The following is a 6,000-nucleotide window of genomic DNA, read 5'->3' on the forward strand; positions in this document are numbered from 1 at the left end:
GGTAGGTTGTAGTGATACTTCTCATAACGGAATAGGATGTGTGTTGATGCAACACAATAAAGTTATTGCATATGCATCCAGACAACCGAAACCTTATTAGCAGAAGTACCCTACTCATAATTGGGAATTAGCAGCAACAATAATATTCGCTTTGAAAGATTTGGAAACATTATATATATGGAGAAAGATGTGAGATACATACGGACCATAAGAGTTTGAAGTATGTATTCACGAGGAAGAGCAAATGTAGTGGCAAGCGATAAGCAAAAAGGAGAGAACGAACATGGAGACTGCACCAGAAGGATTATCTATGGAATTTTAGAAGCTGGAATTGGAAGTCAGGTTCATGATCCAAAAGGAGCAAGAATGGATAGTATGACCATTCAGTCGAAGTTGTTAAGAGAAGATAAAAAGATATCAAAAGAAGATGATGGATCAAGATGTTAACAGTTAGCAAAAGAAGATAATGAATCACGATATTAATAGTTTAATGAGAGGAAATTTATGCACTTAAAAGAATAATCACGGTATCCTCAGATTTCTTTCAGAACTTGGATGCTACAAGTGGTAGAATTAAGGAATGAGATCCTAAAGGGAATTTGCAATCCTACGTATATAATTCATTCAAGAAATACCAAATTATACAGAAGTTTAAAGAAGAATATTGATAGCCGAATACTAAAAGGAAATTTCACAATGGATCGGGAGGTGTTAGGCATATTAAATAAATAAGGCAAGTGTCAGAGGCCTAGCGGATTATGGCAACCATTAGAAATACAGAATGGAAATAGGAGTATATTACTCTAGATTTTATAGTCAGATTACCAAGAACGAAAGCAAACCATGATGCTAATTAAGTTATGGTGAACGAGTTGGCTAAATCAGCTCATTTCTTGCCTATTAATGAAAGATATTCACTGGATAAGTTGATTCACATGTATTTGAAGGAAATAGTAATTTGTTATGGGGTCCCTGCGTCTATTGTATAAAGTCAGGATCCACGATTCAATTCAGGATTTTGCAAAAGGTCTTCCGGAATGTTAGGCACCAAGTCAAATATGAGTACAGCTTATCATCGGCAGACTGACGACCAAGAGCGAGAAAATGATCCAAACAATTGAGGACATGTTACGTGTTTATGCTATTGATTTCAAAAGGAAATTAAGGTGAGCATTTGCCTTAGTAGAAATTGCTTACAACAACAACAGCTATCGTGCCAGCACTGGGATGCCGCCATACGAAACTCTTTATAAACATAAATTTCGATCACCAGTATATGAGATGAAGTTGGCAAACGTGAAATATTTGGACTAGAGTTGCTACAATAGATAAATGAAGCTATTGAGATTATTGAGAAAAGGATAAGTTCCACGCATGATTGTTATAGAAAATGTGTAGATCAAGCTAAAAAGTGTACATAATTTAGAGGAGAAGATTTAATATTGTTAGCAGTGTTACCGTGAAAAGGGATCATCCAGGATCGGAAGAGAAAAGAAAGTTGAGTTCGAGATACGCTGGACCTTTTGAAATTCAGAAATGTATCGGTAAAATAGCATACGAATTAGCGTTACCCAGCATGGGTAGCATATTCATAATGTTTCTATGTGATAAGGTTAGAAAAGTACGGTATAGAATTTTAGACATGCGATAGGATGTGAGCTGATAGAACTTCAGGAATAATTGTCCTATATTGAGAATTCAATAGAGACTGTAGAAAAGAAAAAGAAAGTATTCAGAAAGAAAGTTATAAAGTTAGTAAGATTGTTGTGGAAACCAAAGGGTTGAAAGGATAACCTAAGGTTCAGAAAGTGATATGTGTAAAATAGTGCCCTGAGTTATTGCTTAAGTGATTCTGAGGATAAAATCCTTTTAAGGGGGGAAGGATGTAATATCCGAGATATGACGTGTAATTATTTTTGTTAATAATAAATATTATGTGATTATTATATGAATTTTGGTAATTATCTATGAAGTGGTATCTGTGTTTGGATATGTAAATATGATATAATTTGAGTATTTTAATTTTTATATGTTCAAAATAAAATATAGATAATTTTCATATCTTCCTATTTATTTTTATGATGATTTATGATTTTATTGGACATTTATGGATTTTATAATTTCTTTTTCCGAGTAATTAGAAACTATTTTATATAATCGGGAACCAGCCGACCTCAACTGTTTTTACATTTTTATAACCCGAAACTCTTCTGAGAACTCCTTCCTAACCTAATTGTAATATTCCGAGCATTTTCCATGTTTTGACTTTTTCGATCCGGCGTACGGTTTGTCCTGTGCGGGTCCCGGCACAATATTTATGATACAATAATCGTTTCAGTAAGTCAATAAAACTCGTATTTTTGATAAACGCGATCTTTTTAATAAACTATTATAATTATCACCTCGTAATACGCGTAACCAGACGCTGAGACCAAGACCGCACTAAAATTTTTACAAAATTGGATAATAATCCCAAAACCGGTACCGTTTGGATCCGTTTTTATAAATAAACGTACTATTTTATATCCGGAATGATCCAACTGGATACTAATTTCCCGTAATTATAAATAGCCTTTACCGTATTTTATTTCGTACAGAAAATCATTTACAGCCAGTAAATTATATAATTTTACAGAGAAAATACTTATATTCATATAAACTTCTGAGAATCAAACTGCAATTTTAAGGCGTTACCGGATTCCGATTGGAAAGCTCGAGTACTCAAAACGAAGGTCTTGAGGTGTTCTATCAGAATCAATAAGCCTTACAACTGCAGAATCAAAGGGTATATTTCTATAATTTTATTAATTTTGAATTATTTTGATTAAAAATATGAATTTTTGTTCGGATGATTGTTTGAATGATTTGATGCTTGTATGTTATAGAACTTTTCTTCCAGATGATTTTGATATGTCATATGACTGATTTGGAGTTCAATAACATGTTCAAAATTGAGTTTGATTTTCGAATTTTGAAATTAGGGTTTATAACCTGTATGAATGTTCTTGATTGAATTTGGGGGTTTTTTATTTAGGGATTAACAGATGTTCTAGATGGGTGGGTTTTGTTCCCCTTGAAATTTGCAATCGATTGATGTATAGTATGTTAACAGACGATCCCTGGTTCGAAGGGAGTTGTCATTTGAAGTTTCTTCGAGTTCATCGGAAACCGGCGAACTTCCCGGCCAATTTCCGGCCAACTCAGGGGTTATTAGAACGATCTGAATACATGGCTGTGTTCCTTGTGAGCTGTAGTTGTCATCTAAAGGTGATGGTGGTGTGTGGATGCCGGAATTGAGTTCTCCGGCGAGACAAGGGAATTTTCCGGCGAGGGGTGTAAAAATTGCAGTTTAGCCCCGTAGTTTTAAAAATGAAACAGTTTAGTGCCCCAGGTTTCCAGAGTTTGCATATTTTGGATTCCTGTTTATAAAGTATTTAAAAATCATATTTTCTATTTATTTTAATTATAAAAATTGGTTTTTAATTATTGAAAATTCTAAAAATTATTATTTTAATTCCAAAAATTATTTTTAAATCAAAAATAAATCTGAATTAATTAGTTAATTAATTTTAGTTAATAATTAATTTATTATTTGGTCAATTAATTCGAAAATTAATTGATTAATTGATTTAATTAATTATTTAATTAGATTAAATTATTTATAAATGATTTAAAAATTCCGAAAAATAGTTTTGAGCTTTAAAATATTATTTTAAATTATTTTAACGCTTGATAATTATTATAAAATTAATTTGAATCCAGATTTGGCCAACTGAACCCTGTTTATTGTTTTAAAATTGATCCAACGAACCGTTTTGACTCCGAAAAATGTTTTAAAAATCATATTAAATACCCGAAAGACTGTTTATGGCCCGAGACTTCCTTATAAATGAAATTTCATTGATTGTTTTACGTGCTCTGTGCTATATGTAACTTATTTGTTTGATTGTCGGTCTATGTGATCAGTGTTTACTTGTTTTAGCATAACTTTTAATCCGTAAATCGGATTTGGGTGGAACGAAGGGTAGATGAAACCTTATGACGTTCATGTGATGATTAGAATAATGTGAGATGAATATTGATAGATACTTGTTAGGAATATGTGTATTAGTTTGATGATAAGTTAAACAAAAGACTTAAGTAGAAATCTAGTGTTTGTAGCCTCAACGGATAAGACCATCTTGGCTATCCGTTGAAGGAGTAGCTTTACTTAGCAATAAGTTTAGTATTGTAGCACATTTCATTCTCTGGATTCAAGTTGTAATTCTTAGATGTTGTAGGAAATTATCAGTCATGTTGACTACTAGTGGATATGCAAATAGGAGGGCTAATTATAAATATTTCATGCCTTGTAATTTTGTATAAGTGAAGAAGTATCAACTGATATTGAAGACCTTCAATGGATAAGAAACAAAGCTTCAACGGATATCTCTAAAGCCTCAACAGGTAATATCCATCAACGGATAAGTGCTTCAACGGATAAAGACTTCAACTGCTAATGCATCAACGGATAAAGCTTCAACGGATAAAGCCTCAATGGATAATGTATCAACGGATGAAAGCTTCAACGGATGCTTAGTTCAATAGCAGTTGATAGTGACAATTCATAAGCTGACAGAGGTACATGGGTTGACAGAGACAAACTGGAATGTGGCAGCCTCTAGGAGGAATCAAGAAAATGCAGCATTTCCATTCTGGTGCAAACAAGGGAGTATTCAAAGATTAACAGCTAAACCTAAATTGTATTGGATAGAGAAATGAAGAAGAAACATGTGAAGAGCCTTTTAATTGTATTTTACAGTTTTGTCTTCACTTGCAAACTTGGTGATTTATAAACCAAGTAGCAGCTAGTAATTAGATATGAATTTTCAAGAGCTGTTTAGAAAAATCCAGAGAGAAAATCATATAGTTTGTACTAGGAAGCAGCTGTGATTTAATTCTTTGAATCACAGATTTTCTGAAATAACACATCTCTGTTGGAACAACAAATCCACCAGAAAAGTTTTTAAGTTCTCTGTGTTCTTTACATTTGTGTTTGAATATATATATATGTCTGCATTAGCTTCAAGCAATTCACACACATTTGCTCACTAAAACACTTAGCCTTAGAAACTGCTCAAAACTTGAAAAAGTTTTGAGATTTACATTCAACCCCCTTCTGTAAATCTCATTGTTAGTCCACTGGGAATAACAATTGGTATCAGAGCAAGCTCTTAACATACAAAGAGTTTAAAGATCTATTCTGCTAACATCATGAGTGCACAGAAGAATCCTCCTGCTAGGAAGGATATTGGAATAAAGATTCCAGTCCTGGAAAAAGATACTATCATCACTGGAAAGTGAAGATGCATTTACATCTTCTTTCTCAAGATGAAAGCTACATCAACTATATTGAAAATGGTCCTCACATCCCTCATAAAGTGGCCACAGCTGCTACTGTAACAGTTGCTGTTGGACAGTCCATTCCCAAGCCAAAATCAGAATGGACTATTGAAGACATAGAAGAAATCTGCAAGGACAAGAAAGCCATGAACATTTTGTTTAATGGCTTAGATCAAGATATGTTTGACAATGTCATCAATAGTCAAACTGCAAAGGAAGTTTGGGATACTGTACAAATCATTTGTGAAGGTACTGAGCAGGTTAGAGAGAACAAGATGCAGCTTCTTATTCAATAGTATGAATATTTTCACTTTGAAGAAGGAGAATCATTAAATGATACCTTCAACAGATTTCAGAAACTGTTAAATGGATTAAAGCTGTATGGTAGAGTGTACCAAGTCAAGGATTCCAACTTAAAATTTCTGAGGTCTCTACCAAAGGAATGGAAGCCTATGACTGTCTCTCTAAGAAATTCTCAAGATTATAAGAACTTCACACTTGAAAGATTATATGGAATTTTGAAGACTTATGAACTTGAAATGGAGCAGGATGAGCTGCTGGAAAAGGGAAAGAGAAAAGGAGGAACAGTTGCACTTGTAGCTGACAGTGAGAAAATTG

Source organism: Apium graveolens, chromosome 11 (genome assembly GCF_009905375.1).
Source record: "Apium graveolens cultivar Ventura chromosome 11, ASM990537v1, whole genome shotgun sequence".
Lineage (NCBI taxonomy): Eukaryota > Viridiplantae > Streptophyta > Magnoliopsida > Apiales > Apiaceae > Apium > Apium graveolens.